Here is a 26,663-nt window from a genome sequence, read left to right on the forward strand (position 1 = left end):
GAGCAAGTTTCTCAAGTCAGCCATATTTCCTGGTGCCTTAGTCTGTTGGTCACATCTTTTTTTCACACCGGACGGGCGGGAGAAGAGGGCTTGGGGCAGTGTTGGATGGAATTCCAGGAGCAATACTGCCATCGTGAGGAAATTTTTGGAAAAAGCCCCATCCCTTAGAGGACTTAAATTGGAAAGGTCCATTCTGTCAGAGGCTGAGCAGGCTCGGACCGTGAGCTGGATCTTAGTTCCACCTCCTGAGGCCTACCTGAAGCTCTGGACAGACTGAGGTCCAGGTGTAGGAAATGGCCCGCGGGGAGGGAAGACTAAGTCTGTCTCTGCCAGGAAGTCCAGGCCCAGGAAGTTGTAGGGTGGAGTCTTGGTATTCTCCCAGTATGGGCGGGACTGGAGGAAGCCACCAACCAACGAAGTACTGGGCTTGTGGGTATTTGTCTCTCTCCCCGCCCCTGAGAGTCTGGGAAAGGCCGACACGTGGTGCCTTCAGGCTCTGGGGCCTAGGACCTTTGTGGTAGCAGAGTCAGTGCAGAGAACCAGAAAATACCAGGTTGCTTATAGAAGGACGCCATGTGCTTGCTGGAGGTCTCAGGTGCAACCAAATTGCTTGCAGCTAGGAGGACCTTGAAGAGAAATGGAACCAGCCCGCCAAACCAAGAAGGGTTAGCACTTTTGCTAGGAGAGCTGACCACGCACAAACAGATGAGAACCAAAATCGAGTGAAGAGGATTGAAGATGAACCCACATTTTAAAAGTTCTTATCTGCTGGAGGTGGCATTACCTGTGACTTCGCTTCACTTCTCCATACATGGCTGTTATAGCAGGTACATTGTAAAGGAGCATGATTGTTTCTAGAAATGCAAAAACAGGTGGCAAGATTTTAAAACCTGTCATTATTCTGAAGAATACTTAATGAGATTTGAAAAGCATTCAAGTTACAAATGAGGAAAACTTGTTTTAGCATTCAAAGTACAAGAGAATTTGAACATATTCTTAAAGTATATACTATTTGTGCAAAGTGAAGATATAAGAATGTATGACAAGAATATTTTTAAGTGGCTATTTATTGTTGTGATTGAAGTACCATTTACTTTCTATTTTATAATTTCTTAAAATCTAAACGGTGCCAGCAGTGGGTGTAACTTTTGTAATTTCTTGAAATAGAAAGATCTTCTAGAGTAAGATAGAAAAAAAATCCAAGCACTCAAAAATATACATTGTTATTCATGTATGCAAATGGTATAAGGTAGTGTTGAAGACTTTGTGCAAAACTATATCCAGTTTGCATTCAATTATCTTTAAAGAGAAGAATAGTCCATGCTCCCAGGGGTTGAATAAAAATAAATAAATAAAGAGAAGTAAATATATATATATAATAGGTGCAACCATTTTTTTTCTCTCTAGGCCTGTAACTAGGTAACTTGGACCTATCTATCTAATGCATATACATATATATGCATTATGCATATATATGTATAATCATGGCCAGTGTTAGAGTGAGTATGCGTTTCAACTTTACAGATTTTACATAAAATTTTAAGATAAAATTTTGGTATAAGTTTTGAAAAATATAAACAAAAGAAACCCTAATGTTCTGAGGCATAAGCACGTAGTGCCTGTTCCAATGTTAGTGTGTGTATATATATATACACACACATTTATAGTCAGCATAGTAATGATTAGGTGAAGCAGGTATCAAAATTAAGATACTTGAGTGGTGGTATTATAGGTATTACGTCCTGTGTATAAATTTTTAAAAAATTGAGAACCTAATATTCTTTAATGACTTAGTCAATCAAGAAGCTCATTGCAAATGTTTTATTATCTAAAATCCAGGTCTTGCAAATATTTCATGACAATTTCAGTTACCCAGGAACCAACAGTGAAAAGTTTGCATCTAAAACATGATGCATATATAAATTTAATTTAAATATAAGTTTATTGTAGTGTATTACCATAAATACAGACCTGTGTGTGTGTTGAAATAATGGGAGTAAATATGCAAAAGGCTATTAGTGTTTAATACAAGATTTTATGACAGTGCTTTTGTTCTTGATCAGCACATAGTTATTTTCTAAATTCTTTACAAGCACCATGTCTTAATTACTTATGAGAAAACACCATAAGACTGATTCCTAAGGCTTAAGCAGTGGCACACACATACATAATAAAGTCATAGGAAGCCATTAAAAGTCAAATAATGATGTGCATGGGAACTTGCTTGTGTTCTAATGTTGAATGATGGAACCGTAAGACAAAATCATGTTCCTTTCTACTGGAATTTTGTAAGTTTGGAGTGTGTGTGTCACCCCAAGAGGGACATTGTATGGAATTCAGCCTTAAGATCTATCTGGACCCTCCTATTAGGGTTCTAACATGGCTGCTCCCAACTCAATACACAAGACCTAGTGCCCAGGTCAGAAAATGGAGGACTCACAGGGAACCTGGCAGTGAAACAAGTCACATGGCCTGGTGCCTAGATTTGCTCTTCTCCAGGCTGTTATTTCCATTATTTTCTTCACTTTCTTAGCCCTAGGTCCCTAAAGAATTTCCCACTGAAGCAGATAACTTGGGAAAATGTTGGGGATCAAAGTTGAATGAAGAAGAGCAGACCTACAAAGCTAAGGTAGAGTGGAAATGGGATTCTTTACACAAAGTATGGCTGATGAAACTGGGTGGTATAGCCTTCAGTCTGAGTTTAGAGGGAAACCAGGAGCAAAAGTGAATTCGAATGAGCAGATTTCCCCCAGACAGGGCCAATAGCAAGGCAACTTTGTTTCCTGTCTCCTTTGTCTTGGTGGCTTTTTCAGACTGAATGGGTGAGAAGAGAAGGGCTTTGGGGGTGGGGTGCATAGGCAGGGCTAATCAGCTTTTCCAGAGCAATACTGCCATCAAGAGGATGTAGTTTGACAAAACATAAACCCAAAGTTGTTAGAGTTCCCCCAAGTTTTAGCAACTGAGAAATGTTGGGCCTTTTGTGAGGTTGAGTGGACCCTAGCCCTAAGTACGTCCCCTTCACTTTAAATCTGAAGGCTTCCAGGAGCTCTGGACAAAGGCAGGATCCCGGGGGAGAAGCTGATAAGTGGAGGGTCAGGGGAAGGACTGAGGGGACAGCTGCTAGGCAGGTGGAGTATAGGAAGTATTGGGGCTTAGATATCTACCCAGTGAGGGTGGGGCTAAAACAAATGGCTCGGATCCTATCTGGGGGGACTTCTGGCCACATATCCTCTGGCTGTGCCCCTTGAACAATGAGGTGGGGGTTGGCACAAGGTGTCAGCAATGTTAGGGTACAGATGAAACATCTCATTCCAGATGATGTCTAACAGCAGCCAGCGTGCTTTCTAGGGGTCTCAAGGATACCTAAAAGTCTGGTGCCCCTATTGCTTAGAGCAAGGAAGACCTGAGGAGAAGGTAGTGTGTGTCACTTGGGCAAGCCAATAAATCATTGAACATCAACAGGAGTGCAGATATACACAACCAGCAGACCTGGAAGTATTTTCTGAAGCCAGGAGGTAACAGCTATGGTGGCTTTGCAGCACTTTTTCTAGGGCCCAATGTGAAGGCTTCCCTATTTAGAGAGACATACTCTTAGCTCTATTAAGGGAACAGAAATGAGTTCTTTAGCTGTTGGCCTTCCCCTGAGGAAGGTGAGGCCATTGAGACTTGGGACCTAACTGTTCATTCAGATTAGCAAATATTGTTCTTTATGCCTGCTTCTTAGCCTTTTTCTAATGAAGATTCCTTGTAAGGCCTCTAAGGACACCCTCCTTTGGAAAGCTGAGCACATCAGGACCCTCAGGACACTTGCCCATAGCATAGCAAGAAAAGGCAAAAAGTTCTTAAGATTGACTGCACATGAGAGTTTTCTTGTGTATCAATGATGGATTCAGTGGCTGACCACTTACAGAAGAGGAAGAAATGTTATTCTCGGGTACTGCTGTAATATATGGTCACCATCTGAATTCAACCTGCCCAGGGTGGAGCTATAACATCTATTAGGAAGTTTTTAGCAACTACTACAAAGACCATAGGGTCCCTGGGGAAAATGACTCTCCTACTATTCATGTCTTGGTCTAGCTGCCCTTGAGGATGTTATAGGTTGACATGAGCCAAGAAGGGTTTGAAAACATTTGAGAAAGCGTGTCTCAATGGTCTCAAATACCCTATGAAAGTGTAAGGTGACCTCTGACCTTTTCAGCCTACTTCAGCTAAGCAGGTGACTGAGAGAAACCCTGCATCAGATGGGTTAGGCTGCCAGCTGTTGAGTCATAGTTTGACTTGACCATATGCTAGACTAGGAAAGCCTAGTCTAGCATATGGTCATATGCTAGACTAGGAGAGGACAAAGAGGATAGCTGAGATTTCTTTTGCAAGGATGGCGGTGGGGAGGGGGCAAAACATCCATTGTCCAAGTTCAACTACAGTTAAGTTCAGCTATAGTAGGTAGTCTTTTTAAGCCTTTGGAAAGATTGAAATCCATTCGCCAAGTCCTCAATAGGGGAGGTGACCACACCTCTGATTTAGGCAAGAAAATGCAAAATGTTGTAACGGGATCAAACCATTCTGGTTGGCTAACAACAAGGAAATTGAAAAGAAAAATGAAGTTTTTCTTTCTCTCTTAATTACATACATTATTAATTCAAGTTGAACACATAAACATATTGGTTCAGAAAAGTAAATAGGCAGAAAGGAAGTTATCTGGAAAGTTCCCCAGTCAAGCAACTAACAGTGTGTAATTTTCTGCAGTGATGTTTCTAATGACTTGCCTTCACGTTTTAACTTAGACTTGTCCAAAGCCTTGAAATGTTGAAAATGAGAAAAGCTTACATTTGCAAGTTTTTAAAAAATTCAAGAAACCAGCACCATCTCAATATATAATTAGGAAAAGAACATATTACAAGATGTATTTTTCTTTAAAACATACACACACACTTCTACACACATGCAAGATTTAAAGGCTCTATTCTGAATTCTATTTCCAAATTTTACTTAACAGAAAATCCAGCTTTCTGAAGCACATTTAATGACATATGATGAGACTTATGTGATGTGAGACCTGAGAAAACTATGATAGAAAGAAGCAACTCAAGCTGCAAGGATATTCCTCATGTATCATGCAAGGATATTCCTCATGTATCATGTAAGTAAAAACTCACCAAATCCTGACAACCTGTCCACATGTGCCCACAATGTACAATTATATATTAAAAAGAGTAGAATGCAATATAACAAGCATCAATGGAATATCAATTAAACTTCTTAAGAATATCATTTCTTTACTGCTATATATTTGTTCCACTTACTGATTTTTTCCCAGATGCATACGATTCTTACGGTTTGATCAACAGTAAAAGAATGCTATGAGATTTAGCCATAAAAAACTATCTTGTTCCTCAAGAAAAGTTAATGCTATTGGAGAGTACTCATGGTCTAGAGTTGAGTTGAGAATTCAGGGCACCAAATTCTATGTGTAGTGGGACCAGTGAGGATGGATTTGAAGAAAAGAAATGGAAAAGTGTGTGTGTGTGTGTGTGTGTGTGTGTGTGTGTGTGTGTGTGTCTAGCATTGTGCTGAGGAATGTGGGGAGTATATTGATGAGATATAGACTAAATTTATTTCATTAAATAGCATCAGTTATTATTGAACCGTTATATATCATTTTTTAATGTTTAAACCAATATACTCATCAAGCTGCTAATAGTGGATGCCTCAAAAAAGTGGGATTTGTGATAAAGTGTTTCCATTTGTTCTTCATATATTGCGTATTCTAAGAGATTTTTCAAGAAGCTGATGATATATTTGTAATTTGAGAGTCAACCCAGAACAAATATGTGCAAAAGAAATTATTGGTGAAAACTTGATTTGTTGGCTATTTGAAACCTAATATATTTATATCTTTAACTGATCACAGAAAACAGGTGTATTCAGGACACCCATATTTTAAAAATCCTTATCCGCGTTAGTGGGCATTACCTGTGGCCTCACTGCACTTCTTTGTACAAGGCTAATGTATCTGGTTATTTTGTAAACATGTATGCTTAATTTTAGGAAATGCAAAAATTTAAGAAGCAACCTTAAAAATATTGCCTATTCCAAGGAGTAGTTAATGATGTTTCCAAATACCTCAAACTGTCATAAGTGAGAAAAGCATGTCTGACATACAAGGTAACTGGGATTTTAGGTTAAAAAATCTACATTATATGTGGATAGGGAAGATACGAGAATGTATGGCAAAGACATTTTAAAAGTCATTTCTTCTAGTTTTCATTGAGATACCATTTATTTTTGGCTTTGTAATTTCTCAAAATATGAGCAGATTTCCAACAGCAGATGTTACCTTTATAGTTCCTTCGAAGAGAAACTTCCTTGTAGAATAAAGTATAAAGAAATTTCCAGCTAGGGAAAATAGATGTTGATATGCGGAAACATGCAATTTATGTAAGCTGCTGCAGAAGACTTTGTAGAAAAGTATGCCCAGTATAAGTCAAGTTATAATTAAGGTGAAATAAATGTGCATATATATGTATAGCAATATTATGTGTTATATATATATATAGCAATATTATATGTTATATATGCCACATTTAAACTATATAATAAATGGAGCAATAAGAAACATTTTTGTTTGTTTGTTTTTTGAGACGAAGTCTCGTTCTGTAGCCCAGGCTGGAGTGCAGCAGCGTGATCTCAGATCACCCCAACTTCCGCCTCCAGGTTCAAGCGATTCTTCTGCCTCAGCCTCCAGAGTAGCTGGGATTACAGGTGGGCGCCACTGCATCCAGCTAATTTTTTGTATTTTTAGTAGAGACGGGATTTCACCATGTTGGCCAGGCTGGTCTTGAACTCGCAACCTCAGGTAATCCGCCCGCCTCGGCCTCCCAAAGCGCTAGGATTACAGGCGTGAGCCAGCGCGCCCAGCCAAGAAACATTTTTCTGCAATGCCTTCATTACTAAATATGAAGACAAAAATTTTATATAATGTGGCCAAACTGTCTTAGAATCAGGAGTGGCAATCTCCTAGGCAAACCATCATGTACAAACAACCAATTTTAATATAAATTTATTGTCACATATGAACATAAATATAAAACTCTGTGTGTATTGAAAGGAGTAGGAGGACATGATCTAAAAAATTATCAGTGGTCTTAATCAGTTTTATGATAGTGCTTTACTCTTTATCAGTGCATGGTTACTTCTGAATCCTTGGCAAACATCATGTCTTAATTATTAATGAGGAAGTGATTTTAAGGCTTATCTCTAAGAGATAAATGGTAAATACAGATACAAAGATAAATACACACACACACACACACACATGCACACACCCCTACATACCCAGTGAAGTGGTAGGAAGCAATTGGAGACCATTTAATGGCATCGGAAAGTGTCTTCGAATGGTAAATGAAATCACAAGACAAAACTCTTGGAATGAGAGCCATTTGGGCACTTCTCTTAAGACTCCAGCCAAATGGTTGCCAACAAGTCAACACGTAAGACTTAGATCTCTATCCTGAAAATATAGAATTCCTTGGGAGCCTTACAGATGGATGAGCCAGGCAAGGACATGTGGTTTGGTACTTAGAGAGAACCTCCCGGCCTTGAGTTTCTAACATTTTCTTTTTCTGCTTAGGCCTGGATTCTTGAGTCTTGAATCCAGAAGCAGAAGTTGGTAACTTGGGAAAATACTGGAGATGTAATGCTGAGTGAGCGAGAACACAACTGTGAAGGCTAAACCTATTGGAAATGTAGTTCTTAAAAAGAGAAGGCCTCAGTTTCGTTTCAAATGGAAACCAAAAGCAAAAGTACAGCAGCGTGATCAGATTGTCCCAAACTAGGCAAAAGTAAGGCTGCCATGTTTCCTGGCGTCCTTTTCTTGCTGGCGTTTTTTTGGACAGAAAGGGCGGGAGAAGGACTAAGGAGCAGTACGTGTTGGTATATCTGGAGCACTACTGCCATCGTGAGGAAATAGTTTTAAAATGCCGTACGCCATTACAGCGTCCGTCCCTGGAGGTCTTTCGGTTTAGAAACGTCGGTTCAGCGGAGAGACTGAACAGGCTCTAACCCCAAATTGGGCTTCCCTGACTTCTCTGAGTTATTCCGGGATCTCTGGGCAAAGACTTGATGCTAATATGACAAAGGTGATATCCAGGTGTAAAAGCCTGTTGTTGGCGAGGCAGGACAGAGCCAACGGCTGCCAGAAGTCCGGGCACAGGAAGTTGTTGGGTGGGGCTTCCGTTGAGGATAACTTTCAGGGCCCAGTGAAGGGCTTGTGCCCATTGTCTCCTGTTCCTGTTCCTGCCCCTCAGAAGATGGCTCAGGTCAATTCACCTTGTTCTGGAGCCATAGAACCTGGGCTCCCTTTGATAGCAGCATCACAACTCATAAAATAGGCTAATTTGAGGAGATATCTTATAACAGCATTTGTGCTTGCTGGGGAATCTCATACACAGCAAAAGTCCGGACCCCATTGCCTTAGAGCAAGGAGGGAAATGAAGAAACACTGGGAGCCATCCTGCCAAGCCAAAAAAGGCCAACTCTCCTGCTTAGAGAGCAGAGGCATACACAAAGAGGCCAAAAAATGTTATGCTTATAGCCAAGGCCTGTCCCCTAATAGAGTTTTGCCATCATCTCAGATCTCTTGGTGGGGTTGGTGGGGAGGAAAGGAAGAGTGCTCATCTCTTTATTTGTTCTCCCAGAGGATGCTGGACTCCTTGAAGTCTAGTGATTCTCCTCATACATAACAATTGTTCTTCTCTGTTACTTCTTCATAAAAAGCTCCAGTTGAGGATACCTGGTAAGCCTGATAACCCATACTTCTTGCTCCCAAGTTGATGGAGAACGTCTAGAATTACTTGGGATTCATTGCATAATGGAGAAACATTCTGGCCCCCTCTTCTACTTTCCTCACTCAGTTAGCATTTGACCTCATAGAGTAGTTGAAAATGATTTTTTGTACGTGTGTTTGCGTGTAAGCGTCCTGTGACTAAAAAATTTAAAACTTTCTTTTCTGTCGTATTTAAACCAATGGCAAAGTTGGTAAAGGAATTAAACAGGCAATTTACAAAAGAAGAACTCCAGCTGTTTATTAAATAAATGAAAAGATACTCAATTTTACTACTGTTTATGACATTCCAATTATCTACACACATTGTGTTTATGTATGTATTGTGTTAGTTTATAAATATATGCACCAATATTTGCACATATTCCTGTATCTATGCATACATGCCTGTTATATATATATTTATATGTACTATGTATATACGCATGCACATTAAGTTATATACAATTTTTACAAATATAGAGGTATATATAAAGACATGTATGTGTAAATGTGTGTGTGCACAATTAAAATAATTCTATTCACTTAAATATTATATTCAATTACATATCAATTATTTCAGTTAAATATTAATTATAACTGATATAGTAAATAAATACAACTGAATTATATTAAGTTAAATATTAAATAATTCTATTCAGTTAAATGATTCTATTCAATTAAATATCCTATTTAATATTCTTTTATCCCCAAGACTTAGAACAGTGCCCAGAACTTGGCAGGAACTAGATAAATATTGGTTAAAGGAATGTATGATTTCCTCTACATATTGAGAGATCTGAGATGGTAAACACCAAAGTGCAAATAGTAGTAACTGTACTACCATATACTGTTTATGAATGGGTGCTCATGTCTTTTTTTAAAAAAACATTTTTCACGTTTTTTAAAAAAGGATGCTTTATAAAAGATAAGAAACATCTATTGTTTTAATATATTTAAAAATACAATTCAGATTATAAAGTATCATCAATAGTAAGAGTCTTTTTTTTTTTTTTTTTTTTTTTGAGACAGAGTCTTGTTCTCTTGCCCAGGCTGGAGTGCAGTGGCGTGTCTTGGCCCACTGTAACCTCCGCCTCCCAGGTTCAAGCAATCCTCCCACCTCAGCTTCCAAAGTAGCTGGGATTACAGACATGTGCCACCGTGCCTGGCTAATTTTTTTTTTCTTTTCTTTTTTAGATGGAGTCTCGCTCCATTGCCAGGCTGGAGTGCAGTGGCGCAATCTCGGCTCACTGCAACCTCTACCTCCCGGGTTCAAGCGATTCTGCTGCCTCAGCCTCCAGAGTAGCTGGAACTACAGGCGTGTGCCACCACACCCAGCTAATTTTTGTATTTTTAGGAGAGACAGGGTTTCACCATGTTGGCCAGGCTGGTTTCGAACTCCTGGCCTCAAATGATCCACCCGCCTTGGCCTCCCAAAGTGCTGGGGCATCAGACATAGGGGAAATTGGACACATTGGAGGAGGTCAGAATATTTTGAGATAAATTTTGCGAGGAAAATTAAATTGATCAAAATCTGTAATATGAATGAGAGCCTTGAGAGATATTTTAGTCAACTTGTATATGTGTGTGTTTGAATGAACTTTGAGTACACAGACCATCAAATGAAATGACTAGTAAATTATTCTAGGAGACAGAGACTAGGGGAAAGAAGTCCAGAAAAAGAAAAGCAAACACAATTTAGTACATGGATCATCTCAAGATATTTACATTGTTATAGTATTGTATGCATTAAATATTGACACAAGCAATTATAGCTACATTGGGAGGATGGGAAGGAAGGAAGGATGTAAGTGAAGTACTAATATTGGTATTAGTGAAGTGTAGTGAGGGCAAAGAAAGTAAAATATTCTTCTAGAAGGAATTGGTAATATGGGCATTCTATTTAGGGATATATAAGCAAGTAAAAACTTACTAGCTAAGAGTGTTAAAAGTGTTTCAATCATCTGGGCACGGTGGCTCACGCCTGTAATCCCAGCACTTTGGGAGGCCAAGGCGAGCAGATCACGAGGTCAGAAGATCAAGACCATCCTGGCTAACACGGTGAAACTTCATCTCTACTAAAAATACAAAAACTTAGCCGGGCGTGGTGGCAGGTGCCTGTAGTCCCAGCTACTCAGGAGGCTGAGGCAGAAGAATGACGTGAATCCGGGAGGCGGAGCTTGCAGTGAGCTGAGATCGTACCACTGCACTCCAGCCTGGGTGACAGAGTGAGACTCCATCTCAAAAAAAAAAAAAAAAAAAAAGTTTCAATCTCGGAGGAATGTCAGAGATGGCATAATGTTGTTTGTAAAGTATTGTACAAATAACTAACGTTGAAAAATGTGTTCATGTATAATTTTGACTTAAAATCTTTAAAAACTGTATCTATCTATCCATTCATTCATCCTTGTGGTATATAGGCAGAATTCTAAGATGATTCCATCTCCCTGTATAATTCCTTAAGTATGAGTGGGACCTGTGAATATGATAGATTATCACTCCTCTGATTCCTTTATATTATATGGCAAAAATGATAGTGTCTTAAAAGGGAGATTACCCTGGGAGGGCTGGATCTAATCAGGACAGGGAAAGAGGGCCTGGTGGTCTGAGATCTTCTCTTTTGCTAGCCTCAAAGAAGTAAGCAATTGTGAGTTCTAAAGCTGCAACAAAATGAATTCTGCCAACAACCACATGACCTTCCAAGAGGATCCTGAGCCTCAGATGAGTCCCCAGCCCTAACTGACACCTTGATTGCAGCCTTGAGCTGAGGACCTACCTGAGCTATGCCCTGACTCCTGACTCACAGAAACTGAGATAAAAAATGTATGCTGTTTTAAGCTATTAAGTTTGATGTAATTTGTTACATAGCAAGAGATAATGAATGCAATGCTTACACACGGGGAAGAAAAAAAAAGAAAACCTAGTAGTATGGACTGAAAGTTTGTGTCACCTCAAAATTCGTATGTGGAAGCCTTAACCCACAGTGCGATGGTATTTGGAAATGAGACTTTTGGGAGGTAGTTAGGTTTAGATGAGGTCGTAAGGGTGGAGCCTGCATTATGATTAGTGCCCCTATAAGGAGATGAAGGGACAGAGCTTTCTCTCTTTGCCTTGTGAGTACATTATAGGAAGGTATCCATCTACACCTGGAAGAGGACCCTAGCCAGGAACTGAGTTGGCTCCCACCATGATCTTTGACTTCCCAGCCTCCAGAACTGTGAGAAATACATTTATTTTGTTTAAAAATCTATGATTTTTTTATGGCAGCCCTCCTTGACTGAAACATCTAGAATAAAGTATGGAGAAATATTAAAACTGGTTTCCTCTAAGAAAATAATGTAGGAGATTCAGTTTATAAACTTTAAAGAACATATATTGACTATTGTTTTGTTAAGGGAAATAAAATAGTAAAATGCAAACCTGTGAATTCAGTGTAATGACATAAGTGAAAAAGGAGTGTGTGTGTGTGTGTGTGTGTGTCCGTTTGGACTTCCACATTTAGCATTGTAAGAAATGTATTGATAATTACAAAGACAAATTGGTCACATGACAGATGTACTGAATTTTTAAAATAGATACACCAAAGTGCAAAGAAAAGTTACATCTGAAGACTTGTTTTAGATAAGAACTCACCTTTTTGTTTAATACATTTTTTTCATTAAGAGTTTCCTAAGAACAAGTCAGGCCCAGTGGTTCATGCCTGTAAATCTGGCACTTTGGGAGGCTGAGGTAGGAGGATCACTTGAGGTCAGGAGTTCAAGACCAGCCTGGCCAACATGGCAAAACCCCATCTCTACTAAAAATACAAAAATTAGTCAGGCGTAGTGGCGGGTTCCTGTAGTCACAGCTACTTGAGAGGCTGAAGCATAAGAATCGCTTGAACCCAGGAAGTGGAGGTTGCAGTGAGCCGAGATTGTGCCACTGCACTGCAGCCTGGGAGATAGAGTGAGAGACTCTGTCTCAAAAATAAATAAATAAATAAATAAATAAATAAATAAATAAATAAATAAATAAATAAATAAATAAATAAATAAATGTAAAGGTACATTTGGTATGTCATATATGACATGTCAAACCAATGAGAGCTATATAGGCTATAAGAAAATAATCTCAGGAATTTGGCCAAATAACAGCCTTCCACCAAACAGAAAGATTAGTGTCTCCTACAAAATGGAGGGAGATTCCCTGGTAACCTAGAAAACTATGTCAAGGACCATAATACCAGGTGACTAGAGATGACCTTCTCCAAGCCTGGAACTTAACGGCGTTTTCTTCTCCCATTTCATTCTGGAATCCTGAGTCTTGTTCAACTTTAAGAAGTGAACTTAATAAATTGAGAAAATGCTGAAGAACTAATGTTCAGTGAAGAAGAGCTGAACTGTGAAGCCAGAGATCTGGTGGAAATTTAATGCTGGAAAAGGGAAGATGCCTCACCAGGGCGGGATGGTTAAGGACTCGTTTTGATTTAAGATGGAAATAGAAAGCAAAAGCACAGTGATGTGAACAAGTTTCCTCAAACTGGGCAAGAATTGAAACAGTTTTGTTTCCTTGTGCCTTTGTCTTTTGTTGGCGTTTTTTCACACTGGATGGGCGGGAGAAGAGGCCCTGGGGACAGTTGACATTTCTGGAGCACTACTGCCATCGTGAGGAAATCAGTTGATGAAAATCCAAGTCATGAACAATTCCTCCCATAAAACTAGTATGTCGAGGAAGGTTGGACCTGTGGGGAAGTGGAAAGGCTTCTGGCCTCAAGCGTGATGTCCTTGCCTTCATCTCTCAGGCCTTCTAGGATCTGTGGACAAAGGCATGATATAGTTGTAGAAGCGGCCAGAACTGACCAAGGGGCAGGCAGGAAATTCATGCACAGGAAGTCCTGGAGGTGGAGCTTTTGTGTCCTCCCAGTACAGGAAGAACTAGAAGAAGCAGTTCACTGCTAAGTGCAGGGCTTCTGATCATTTGTCTCCTGCTCCTGCTCCTTGTTGTAGAGGCAGACAGTCTGGGACACAGTCCTCTAGCACACTGGGGCCTGGGATATGAGCCCCATTTGGCAGTAGTGCGGGAGCTCAGAGTGCAGGGGGGAAATTCCCACTATTTATTGTAGAGCATATATTGAAGAATGCATTCAAAGTTGAGAGGCAATAGATAATTGACAAGAAGGGTGAATAACTCTCAGGAGTGTCTTGGAGACATGTGGCAAAGCATCCCTCAGTGATCCCAGATGTCTTGTGAAGGTGAAAGTTCATTGCTGATCTTCTGACATTATCTCAGTTGAAACAGACTGAAAGAGAAGACCTGAACTAGATGGGTTAGCATGCCTGCGTTGGAGCTGCATTTTGACTAGGTCCTATGCTTGAAGTAGGGTAGACAAATGTGAGGAGACAGAATTGTGGATGACACTAGCAGTGGCCTCAGCTCAGGAATTCCTCAGGCTCAAGAATGTTGTATTCACCTCACCTGGCTATACTTAATACAGGCTTACAGGCCTGATTGCAGATGGAAACAATTTCATTGTTTCAGGCATAATAAAAATAACAGCAAAAACAGGAAACCACAAGCAATTATTTGTCCGTGTTTACTGCCTTTCAACCATTGGCATCCATTACAGATCATTAGCTATTCCAAGATGAAAAGTTAAAGAGAAACAATTCAGCAAGGAAAGAGAAAAGGAACCAGGCACAAACTTCCCAGAAGAAAAAGACCACGGAACAAGAAACCAGCCCCCGATATTTAATGTAGCTGCTTTTCTATTTCCCTAAGTGTTGGCCGGTCTGAGAAATAAAGGGAAAGAGTATAAAAGAGAGAAATGTTAAAGCTGGGTGTCCGGGGGAGATATCACATGTCAGTAGGTTCCATGATGCCCACCAAGCCGCAAAACCAGCAAGTTTTTATTAGTGATTTTCAAAAGGGGAGGGAGTGTACGAATAGGGTGTGGGTCACAGAGATCACATGCTTCACAAGGGAATAAAATATCACAAGGCAAATGGAGGCAGGGCGAGATCACAGGATGGAGCGAAATTAAAATTGCTAATGAAGTTTCTGGCATGCATTGTCATGATAACATCTTATCAGGAGACACGGTTTGAGAGCAGACAACCAGTCTGACCAAAACTTATTAGGCGGGAATTTCCTCATCCTAATAAGCCTGGGAGTGCTACGGGAGAACGGGGCTTATTTCATCTCTTATCTACAACCATAAAAGACAGACGTTCCCAAAGCGGCCATTTTAGAGACCTCCCCTTGGGAACACATTCTCTTTCTCAGAGATGTTCCTTGCTGAGAAAAAGAATTCAGTGATATTTCTCCTATTTGCTTTTGAAAGAAGAGAAATATGGCTCTGTTCCACCTGGCTCTTAGGCAGCCAGACCTAATGGTTATCTCCCTTGTTCCCTGAACATTGCTGTTATCCTGTTCTTTTTTCAAGGTGCCCAGATTTCATATTGTTTAAACAATTTGTGCAGTTAACACAATCATCACAGGGTCCAGAGGCAACATTCATCCTCAGCTTATGAAGATGATGGGATTAAGAGATTAAAGACAGGCATAGGAAATCACAAGAGTATTGACTGGGGAAGTGATAAATGTCCATGAAATCCTAACAATTTATGTTCAGAGATTGCAGTAAAGACAGGTGTAAGAAATCATAAAAGTATTAATTTGGGGAACTAATAAATGTCCACGAAATCTTCACAATTTGTGTTCTTCCGATGTGACTTCAGCTGGTCCCTCTGTTTGGGATCCCTGACTTCCCACAACAGCAGAGGTTCTCAAATTCACCAATACTCAAGTAAATTACAATTTGACAAAGTCTCAAACATTCCCCACCTCTTCAAAATATCCCTGAGCAAGCTACTGAACATGAAACCACTGAAAACACCTACTTTGTGTGAACATTTGTAGAATCGGACAAGTTCCCGTGAGGTGGGAAGCATTGTCAATTGGTTTTACAATTTGGTGGGCAATATATGTGTATCACTTAACCTTTCACATGAGCACACTCTTTCTCCAGAGTCAAGGTCACATTCCCATAGGAGACAGGAGTATAGAGATGAGTAGGTTCATTCAGCTTTCCTTTGCAATGTCAGACAGTGGGGAGGAGCAAAGGGTCTATTCTCTAGTAGATTGACTCCACATGTTTCAGCTGTACCAGGTGGTCCTCTTAAGTTCTTGGAAAAGAATGAATTCCATGCTCAGTGTCCACATGAGTAAAGATATTCCACCTCTTTGATTAGGGGTTAAAGCAAATTATTGACTCTTTGGGATCAAACCATCCTAGTTTACTAATATAAGAAAACAGGCCAGGTGCGGTGGCTCACACCTGTAATCCCAGCACTTTGAAAGGCCGAGGCGAGTGGATCATGAGGTCAGGAGATAGAGACCATCCTGAACATGGTGAAACCCTGTCTCTACTAAAAATACAAAAAATTAACTGGGCGTGGTGGTGGGCGCCTGTAGTCCCAGCTACTCAGGCGGCTGAGGCAGAAGAATGGCGTGAACCAGGGAGGCGGAGCTTGCAGTGAGCCGAGATAGTGCCACTGCACTCCAGCCTGGGCGACAGAGCAAGACTCCATCTCAAAAAAAAAAAAAAAGAAAGAAAGAAAAACAATAAAGCCTATCTCTCTCTGCTTATTCCATGTGTGACTACTGTTCTAAGTTGAGTGCATATATATGAATTCTAAAGAATGAATTTGCAGAGCCTTCTAACGAAGATACTCATTGTGTCTACCTTCCTGGAGTAATTATTTTAAGGCCATGCCCTCAAGTATTAACGTCATACATGTCTCCATGCTTGAAATAGTAACAAGCAAGGTTTACATTCGAAATCAAGAAACAAAGGTAGGCTGGGGGCGGTGGATCACGCCTGTAATCCCAGCACTTTGGGAGGCCGAGGCGGGTGGATCACGAGGTCAGGAGATCGAGACCATCCTGACTAACATGGTGAAACTCTGTCTCTACTGAAAATACAAAAAATTAGCCGGGCGTGGTGGCAGGCACCTGTATCCCAGCTACTCCGGAGGCTGAGGCGGAAGAATCGCCTGAACCCGGGAGGCGGAGCTTGCAGTGGGCCGAGATCGCGCCACTGCAATGTGGCCTGGGCGATAGAGTGACACTCTGTCTAAAAAAAAAAAGAAAGAAAGAAAGGTATACCCTTCAGGTTTTAAAATAGCCTTCAGTGTAAGAATCAGTTTCTCTGAAAATTATACATTGCTCTGTTTACATATGGAAATAAAAAAGACCACTTTTTATAGTGAAGAAAACAAAAATCTTTGGGCAAATTTATAAGTAACACAAAATCCAATAATCCGAAGGATATTTAGTGACCCATGAGGTGGCCTTATAATAAAAAGGAAAAGTATGATAAAAGGAAAAATTTCAAAACCCAAGGAGATTTGCAAACTATGTGGAAGCCTAAAGTCATACCAACAAACCCATGAGTGCTCACATATACATGTACTCATGCAAATATTCAAACGGAATAGATTCAGAAGAGAGCAGAAGAAAGAAGATCAAAATACTCATGCTTGTTTTCATGGACTGCTCAGCATTTTCTCAAAAGGATCATGTACAGAGATCATCTCTGGTATGAAAGCGTGGCACTAAAGAGGCAAGTTTTCTGGGGCTCCTGATGTACTCAGCTCCCTGAAGAAGGATATCTTGTCAGGCCTACAAGGAATCTTCATCAGAAAAAGGCTAAGGAACAGGCACAGAGAACACTACTTGCTAATCTTAATGAACAGTTAGATCCTGAGCCTTAAAGGCCTCATCTTCGTTAGAAGAAAGCTAAAGAACCCATTTCTGTCCCATTAAGAGAACTGAAATGAGAGCGGATCCCTTCACGTGGGTATGCCTTCACACTGGACCCTAGACAAAATGCTGCAAAGCCACTATAGCTGTTACCTCCTGGGCTCAGAGAACACTTCCAGGCCTTCTGGTTGTGTATATCTGCACTCCTATCGATGTTCTAGAATTTATTGACTTGGCACAGTGACACATGCTCCTTTTCCTCAGATCCCTCTTGCTCTAGGCAACAGAGGCACCAGACTTTTGGTGTCCCTGAGACCTCCAGCGGCTGTTAGATGCCACCTCAAATGAGATTCATTTTCCCCTCCCCACATTCTAACGTTGCTGACATTGGGGCCCATACTCCAAAGTACAGGGCTATCTTGTGCCAGCCCAACTATCTCATGGTCTAAGGGGCAGGGCCAGAAGATCAATGCCCAGAAGCTGTGTGTAGACTAATTTTTCTATAGTCCTGCCCACAGTGAGAAGAAACCAAACCCTGCATCAGTCATTGAGATTTTGCCTTTGTCCAGATTGAGCTCCTGGAAAGCCTAATTGTTGAAGTTGAGAAGGCCCATCTTGGAGTCAGGCCCTATTGAACCTTTGAATTTGCTAAATCTTTCTTAACTGCTAGATGGGAGGGAAATTCAAATCCAAAGCTTTTGCTTTTGTCAAACTACTTCCTCGCGATGGCAGTATGAACTCAGGAAAGCCAACTAACCCTGCCCCCAGGCCCTCTTCTCCCGCCCATTCCATCTGAAAAAAAATCACCACTAAAAGGCAAAGCTACCAGGAAATATGGTTGCCTTGTGTCTTACCCAGTTTGAAGAAACTTGCTCACATTGCTGCGCTTTTGCTTTTGGTTTCTATATACAATCAAACTGAAGCCTAAAACCACACACTCTCATCAGGCATCTTTTCTTTTCAGTAATTCAGTTTCCTCTACCACAGCTTCACAGATCTCCTCATCAGTCACCATTAGATATGTACGATTTTCCCCATTTTCAAGTTTTCTGATACAAGGTTCAAGTCCCAAGGAGTCCGTGCATGAGGAAAAGAAATTGCTGGAACTCCAAAGCTTGTACGAGGCTATCTGTCTCCATCAGACGTTGTGGTCTTTGACCTGGCTCATTTCCCAAGCTCTTATGGTGTACTCCATTTTCTGGCTCACATAGTTTAGAAAGTAACCAAAATGGCATCCTTCTTTTTAAATGTCTTTCCAGATGGAGAACTCACTAATAAATATTTCAGTTGCTCAAACTTGATGTTCAAAATAAATACTAATATTTAGCTATTATAATTTAAGGACATTAGAGTTAAGCTCTTCCATAGGTTTTGAACTAATATGTTAAAACAACATTATCAATTTTACCATATGACCTTTTCTTACACTTTTACATTTTTATGCCTCATATATATTCATGTTTTAATTTGCACATAGATGATGCTTTGAATGAATAAAGAAACAACACATTTTAAATAATTAATTGGGCACTTAGGTAGAGAATATACATCGTGTATCCTTCTTAGGTAATTATATAATTTATTGTCCAGGTTGGACAACTGTGTGAACTGTGACTTCCTAAGGCAAACTGAAAGGAATGTTCACCCTATTTATAATTCCACAGTCTTGAGACAAACAGTGATCACATCTTTATGCTTTATTTACCTAAATACATTTTTTTTTCTTTTTTTGAGACAGAGCCTTGCTCTGTCACCCAGGCTAGAGAGCAGTGACACAATCTCAGCTCACTGCAACCTCTGCTTCCTGGATTCAAGCGATTCTCCTGCCTCAGCCTCCCAAGTAGCTGGGATTACAGGCGTGCACCACCATGACCAGCTAATTTTTATATTTTTAGTAGAGACGGGGTTTCGCCATGCTGGCCAGGCTGGTCTCGAACTCCTGACCTCAGGTGATTGGCCCGCCTTGGCCTCCCAAAGTGCTGGGATTACAGGTTTGAGCCTGTGCGCCTGGCCAATAAATTTTAATTTGTATATACATATACATGCTTACAAAAATTGGGCCTTGTCCTGCATATTTTTTCTTTTATACTTTTTCTCTTGGCTATATTATGAGCATTTTGACAGTTGGACTTTAGTTATCCAAAAGTACGATTTAAAAATATGAAAATAGCTATTTATAAGAAATAGAAATATTTAAAATTAAGAGAAATAGACTCTTTCAATACAGAATATTTAGAAAATATGGAATTCAGATAAGTGAACACAAAATGACCTATCGTATTACTATAATCTGTATGTATTTTTTCTTTAAACACAAATTGCGTAATAGCGTATATTGGATGTTTTTCCCTGATATTTCTATTTTCTCCTCTTTAATCCACTCTTCATTTTTCTCTACTTCTCTGTGTATCAAATGGCTAATCTGTATGGACTATGTAATCTGGCTGTCTTGCTCTACAGGTCCTGGTTACATTCTCCTATAAAGGGTTCTGGCAGGATTGCAGGGGTAGGTTAGGTATTTATTTAATCAGATCTATGGGTTTGACTCCATCCTTTAGCCAAATGCCACTATCTTAACAGTATCCTGGAGGAGTAATGGAAATATTTGGCAAACAGCCATAACAAATACCCATATACCCATATACCCATAAATATAGTTAAACAATGTCAGCGTTTTTTAAAATTATAACATTGGAACCTGAATGTGACTGTGTATTTCTACATTCCCAACTGTAATTTATCTTTTTCTTCCGAGCCAAGGGAGTCCTTGGGCCTGCAGGTAGCTGAGGATAAGTGGGGCCATTATGGGAATTTCTCCCTTGGGCTGCTCACCAGGCTGGAGTGCAGGGGCACTATCTTGGCTCACTGCAACCTCCGTCTCCCGGGTTCAAGCAATTCTTCTGCCTCAGCCTCCTGAGTAACTGGGACTATAAGCGCGCGACCCCAAGCCCAGCTAATTTTTGTATTTGTTTTAGTAGAGAAGGGGTTTCACCATGTTAGCCAGGATGATCTTGATCTCTTGACCTCGTGATCCTCCTGCCTCGGCCTCCCAAAGTGCTGGGATCACAGGCGGGAGCCACCGCTCCCGGCCAAAAATTTTAAAGCTTGCAATGAAAAGGAACAGACTGTGGGAAGGGCTTGACCTGAGAAACAGGTGGACTAATAATAACTGGAAGGTCAACTGAGTCAGACTTATTTTTGCCAGTTGTTCCCCTATGCCAAGAACACAAGATAGAACTGAATTTGTTACCTGAGTCCTCCCTGGACCTGAGACTTGCAGAATGCAAGAAAACCAATAAAAGTTGGGAGGCTTCCTCAAAGTGCCTCAGAAGTGAGCTGACAGTTTGCCTAATCTAGATCTTAAGAATGTGAATTCTGAAGCCTGACTAATCCAATTATAAAATTTGTTTCTAACTGTTCTTCTGTGACTTTGCCTAAAGTATTTAAACTTTCTTTGCGGCCGGGTACGGTGGCTCACGCCTGTAATCCCAGCACTTTGGGAGGCTGAGGCAGGCGGTCACAAGGTCAGGAGTTCGAGACCAGCCTGGCCAACATGGTGAAACCCCGTGTCTACTAAAAACACAAAAGAAAATTAGCTGGGCATGGTGGCAGGTGCCTGTAATCTCAGCTACCCAGGAGGCTAAGGAAGGAGAATTGCTTGAACCCAGGAGGCAGAGGTTGCAGTGAGCAGAGACCACACCATTGCACTCCAGCCTGGGCAACAGAGCGAGACTGCATTTCAAAAAAATAATAATAATAAAACTTTCTTTGCTATCTGTCCTCGTTAATTAAGTGGCTAGAATCATACTACTTACATTAGAAGGATGTCGTGAAGAATAAATATATGAATTTGTATTCAGTATTCAGATCCTTAGAATATTCCCTGATAACGTGGTTAAGTATTCGATATTTGTTAGCTATTGTCCTTGATGGTGGTATTCCAGTAGCTTACAGGAGTAAAGAACACTTTATTCTCTACCACTTGTGGAATTTCAGCTACTTTTTACTTAGTAACTCCAACAAAATAAATTGTAGGCCGGGCGCGGTGGCTCAAGCCTGTAATCCCAGCACTTTGGGAGGCCGAGATGGGTGGATCACGAGGTCAGGAGATTGAGACCATCCTGGCTAACACGGTGAAACCCCGTCTCTACTAAAAAATACAAAAAAATAGCTGGGCAAGGTGCCAGGCGCCTGTAGTCCCAGCTACTTGGGAGACTGAGGCAGGAGAATGGGGTAAACCCGGGAGGTGGAGCTTGCAGTGAGCTGAGATCCGGCCACTGCATTCCAGCCTGGGGGACAGAGTGAGACTCCATCTCAAAAAATAAATAAATAAATAAATAAATAAATTGTAGCCCACATAAGCGGCATAAGCAACCTTAGATGGCCCCCTAACAGCCTCTGAACAAGCCAACCTTTGACTCAGCAAATACAGTAGCTAGATGGAAAAATGACAACTTGAATTAAAAAAAATATATGAAATTGTTAAAATTCAGATGCCTCCCAAAAGCGTTTATTTAGGAAAATGCTAAACTATTAGGAAAAGTTTTGAAAGGGAGATCAATTGACATTGAATGAGAGGCTAGAACGATCAACTGCATAAAATATCTCAAAACAAAGGAAAAAATAAAGCAATGGGAAAAATAAGGAAAAGTTAATACCCTTAAAAATCTAAGGTTTTAACATATTACTAAAAGATGTTACAATTGGGAAAAAACAGAATAAACAAGGCAAAATTTAAGGTAACAAGTAGAAGAAAACTTCCCACAATTGAAGAAGGCCCAGATTGTAGAGTCTCACTGTGGTACAGAATGGAATAAAGATATGCACTAAGCATATGTTGGCAAAATACTAGAATTATTAAAAAGTCACCTTGCTGGGCATGGTGGTTCACGCCTGTAATCCCAGCACTTTGGGAGGATGAGGCGGGCAGATCTCGAGGTCAGGAGATCAAGACCATCCTGGCTAATACGGTGAAACCCCGTCTCTACTAAAAATACAAAAAATTAGCCGGGCGTGGTGGCGGGCGCCTGTAATCCCAGCTACTTGGGAGGCTGAGGCAGGAGAATCGCTTGAACCTGGGAGGCAGAGGTGGCAGTGAGCCGAGATCTCGCCATTGCACTCCAGCCTGGGCTACAGAACAAACACTCCGCCTCAAAAAAAAAGAAAAAAAAAATCTAGCCAAGTGAATATTCCAGAAAAGAGAACTGAAGTGGATGAAGAAGGAAAAGCAGGAATAAAGACCTTATACTCTATAAATGAAGAACATAAGCACTCTAAATGGTCATAATTGAGGGACTATACTGCAAAGGAAATAACACTAAGAGTACACAATAAAATATTAAAGAATTTTAACAAATCTTTTAAGTAGGAAAAATATAAAAGGATGAATTGGAATACATATGTTAATGGACACAACATCTTGGGTTAGTTTTGAGGAAGAAATCAAGTACCTTGACCTAAGAAATAGTGTGCTTTGAGGGACTTTGTTTCGGACAACATTAGAAAAATATGTGGCTGTTTGTGGACATGGAGAAATGAAGGTAACTATGAATGGAAATTAACAATTGGTAAAAAAGATATAATCAGCAACTTAAACATCAAAAACAAGAACTGGAAAAAGAAATAATAAACATAAGGTAGGAAGGCAGGAATAAAGTTAAATGTTTTCTTCATTAGAGTAAATGTGAGTGGACACAATTATCTCCTCAAAAGACAGAAGTCATTATATCGGGCTAAAATACAAAACACAAAACAGCAACAAAAAGAACCCTATGCAGTACTTTTAAAAATTAAGTCACTTAAAGCCAAGAATTATAGGAAGTTTTGAAAATTAAGGTTGGGGCAAACAAGTATCACACAAAACGAAAGTAGCAGTACCAATATTAATATCAGACAAATGCGCTTTGAAGTTAAAAGCACTAAAACGTAAAAGCCGGGCGAGGTGGCTCACGCCTTAATCCCAGCACGTTGAGAGGCCAAGACGGGTGGATCATGAGGTCAGGAGATGGAGACCATCCTGGCTAACACGGTGAAAACCCGTCTCTACTAAAAATACAAAAAATTAGCCAGGCGTCGTGGCGGGCACCTGTAGTCCCAGCTACTCGGGAGGCTGAGGCAGGAGAATGGCGTGAACCCAGGAGGCAGAGCTTGCAGTGAGCTGAGATTGCGCCACTGCACTCCAGCCTGGGTGACAGAGCGAGACTCCGTCTCAAAAAAAAAAAAAAAAAAAAAAAAGCACTACAACAAGGACATTTTGCAATGATAAATTGAGTAGCATTGAACCAATAAACCAATTGTAGTAGAACTGATACCTTTATGATACTGCATTTTCCTATGTTTGATCATGGTGTCTGCATTTATCTCAATCTTCTTTACCATTACTTAGTAAATTTTTTTTTTTTTTTTGAGACAGAGTTTCGCTCTTGTTGCCCAGGCTGGAGTGCAATGCCATGATCTCGGCTCACCGCACCTTCCACCTCCCAGGTTCAAGCGATTCTCCTGCCTCACCCTCCCGAGTAGCTGAGATTACAGGCATGCGCCACCACGCCCAGCTAATTTTGTATTTTTAGTAGAGATGTGGTTTCTCCGTGTTGGTCAGGCTGGTCTCGAACTCCCTACCTCAGGTGATCCGCCCGCCTACGCCTCCCAAAGTGCTGGGATTACAGGAATGAGCCACCACGCCTGGCCCACTTAGCAATTTTACATTTTCAAATGAAAAGTCTTACACATCTTTTATTCCTAGTTAATTCACTTTGGTTTGTTTTTTTGAGATGGAGTTTCATTCTTGTTGCCCCAGCGCAATGGCATGATCTCCACCTCCCGGATTCAAGTGATTTTCCTGCCTCAGCCTCCCAAGTAACTGGGATAACAGATGCCTGCCACCACACCTGGCCAATTTTTTTGAATTTTTAGTAGAGACGGGGTTTCACCATGTTGAGCAGGCTAGTCTTGAACTCCTGACCTCAGGTGATCCACCCTCCTCGGCCTCTCAAAGTGCTGGGATTACAGGCGTGAGCCACCGAGCCCAGCCTATCCCTAGTTAATTTATAGTGACTGGTGCTGTTGCACATGGTGTCTTCTTTAAATTTATGTTTTCTAATGTCCTTTGCTATATAGAAATACAGTTTACTTTTATATATTGATCTTATGCCCAGTTTGATGTATTCTCTTATTTTATACATGTATAGAATTATATAATATATACGACATTTTACTTTTCTTCTTTTCTAATCCTGTTTTCATTTCATTTTTCTTTTTTCATTGCCTTCAGTACTCTATTTGGTAGAATTGCTCTAATTGAGTAGCCTTTTATTATTCATGACCGTGAAAGGAATTCTTTAGCTGTTTTCCCATTAAGCATTATGTTAGATGTAGGTTTTTGTAGCTATCTCTACTAGATTGAATGTGAAAACGTCCTAAATTGTCCTCCTAGGGTAAATGTGAATTTTCAGTTTCTTTTCCAGGAAAAGGTGGACTCTAAATCTGGGCTGTCTTTGTGACTTGATTTAGTTAATAAAACTCTGAAGTCATGGTGTATCAGCTCTGAGTTTCACAAGACTTGTGCACTTCCATTTTCCCTTGCGAACCTGCTGCCAGTGTGTGAATATGCTCAGGCTGGCCTGTTGCAGGATGGGGAGGAAAGACCAGCAGTCTCTATGGTGAATTTACCCCCAAACATGTAAGAGATAGCATTAGCAAAGCTGCCAACCTGACCTAGTGATGATGCCAGATGCTTGAGAATCCAGGCAAGACCATGATAACAACACAGTATAGTTGTAGATTTGTTTTTTTTTTTTTGTTTTTTTTTTTTGAGACAGAGTCTCGCTGTGTCACCCAGGCTGGAGTGCAGTAGCATGATCTTGGCTCACTGCAATCTCTGCCTCCTGGTTTCAAGCAATTCTCCTGCCTCAGCCTCCCGAGTAGCTGGGACTACGGGGGCATGCCACCATGCCTGGCTAATTTTTGTAATTTTAGTAGAGACGGGGTTTCACCACATTGGCCAGGCTGGTCTCGAACTCCTGATCTCAGGTGATCCGCCTACCTCAGCCTCCCAAAGTGCTGGGATTACAGGCGTGAGCCACAGCACTTGGTCTTACTTGTAGCTTTTTCAGCTATGATAAGTGCTTGTTTTTTAAGCCACTGAGTTAAAAAATAGTGTTTCACAGAGCAATGATTAAATGAGACAATAACCAGATTATGAAAGTTCCTTTATATTCATGGCTTCCTAAAAGTTTATGTTGTAAGTGCTGTTGAATTTACCAAATATTTTTATTTTTCTGCATCAACTGAGATGACCATATACTTTTCTCCTTTATTTGGAAAAGTGGTGTATGACATTTCGTCCTTTTGTAATGTTTTAACTCCCTTTCAGTCATGAGATAAATCCAAGCTGATCGTAGTTTATTGTCTTTTATAGAACTATGGATTAAACATGCTTATATCTTTCAATTTTTAAGTCTCCACTCATAATCGAAGTGGGTTTGTATTTTTCTCTTCAGTCACAATCTATGTTTGATTTAGGTATCAAGGTTATAAAAGTTGCTCAGAATATGTTGGGGAGTAATTCTTCTCTAGTTCCCCTTTAAAATATTTTGAATAAGATTGGAATCATCTTTTGCTTAAAACTTCATAAAACCGGACGGGCATGGTGGCTCCTGCCTGTAATCCCAGCACTTTGGGAGGCCGAGGCGGGCGGATCAGCTGAGGTCAGGAGTTCGAGACCAGCCTGGCCAACATGGCGAAACCCCATCTCTACTAAAAATGCAAAAATTAGCCAGGCATGGTGGCATGCACCTGTAATCCCAGCTACTTCGGAGGCTGAGGCAGGAGAATACTTGAACCCAGGAGGTGCAGGTTGCAGTGAGCCGGGTTCGCACCATTGCACTCCAGCCTGGGCACGAAGAGTGAAACTCCATCTTAAAAAAAAAAAAAAAATTCATAGAACCAACCTGTAACCATGTGGGATAGATGTTTGTGTTAAAGGAAAATCCCTAAGTGTGTTTTATTTTTTAATAGTTATACTTCCCTTCAGGCTTTTTCTATCTTCTGCTCTTTGCCACCTGTGAGGTCCCTGAAAATGAAGGCCAATACTACCCAG

General features: G+C 40.5%; 1 long non-coding RNA gene across 1 annotated transcript; it reads left to right on the forward strand.

Annotated features, from left to right (window-relative positions):
* The first annotated feature begins 475 nt into the window (after nucleotides 1-475).
* On the forward strand, nucleotides 476-26,663 carry LOC105545782. Its single transcript, XR_001006981.1, has 3 exons — nucleotides 476-827; nucleotides 5,000-5,143; nucleotides 26,598-26,663. It is a non-coding gene; the product is annotated as an uncharacterized LOC105545782 (long non-coding RNA).

The sequence above is a fragment of the Mandrillus leucophaeus genome, unplaced genomic scaffold (assembly GCF_000951045.1).
Source record: "Mandrillus leucophaeus isolate KB7577 unplaced genomic scaffold, Mleu.le_1.0 Scaffold339, whole genome shotgun sequence".
Lineage (NCBI taxonomy): Eukaryota > Metazoa > Chordata > Mammalia > Primates > Cercopithecidae > Mandrillus > Mandrillus leucophaeus.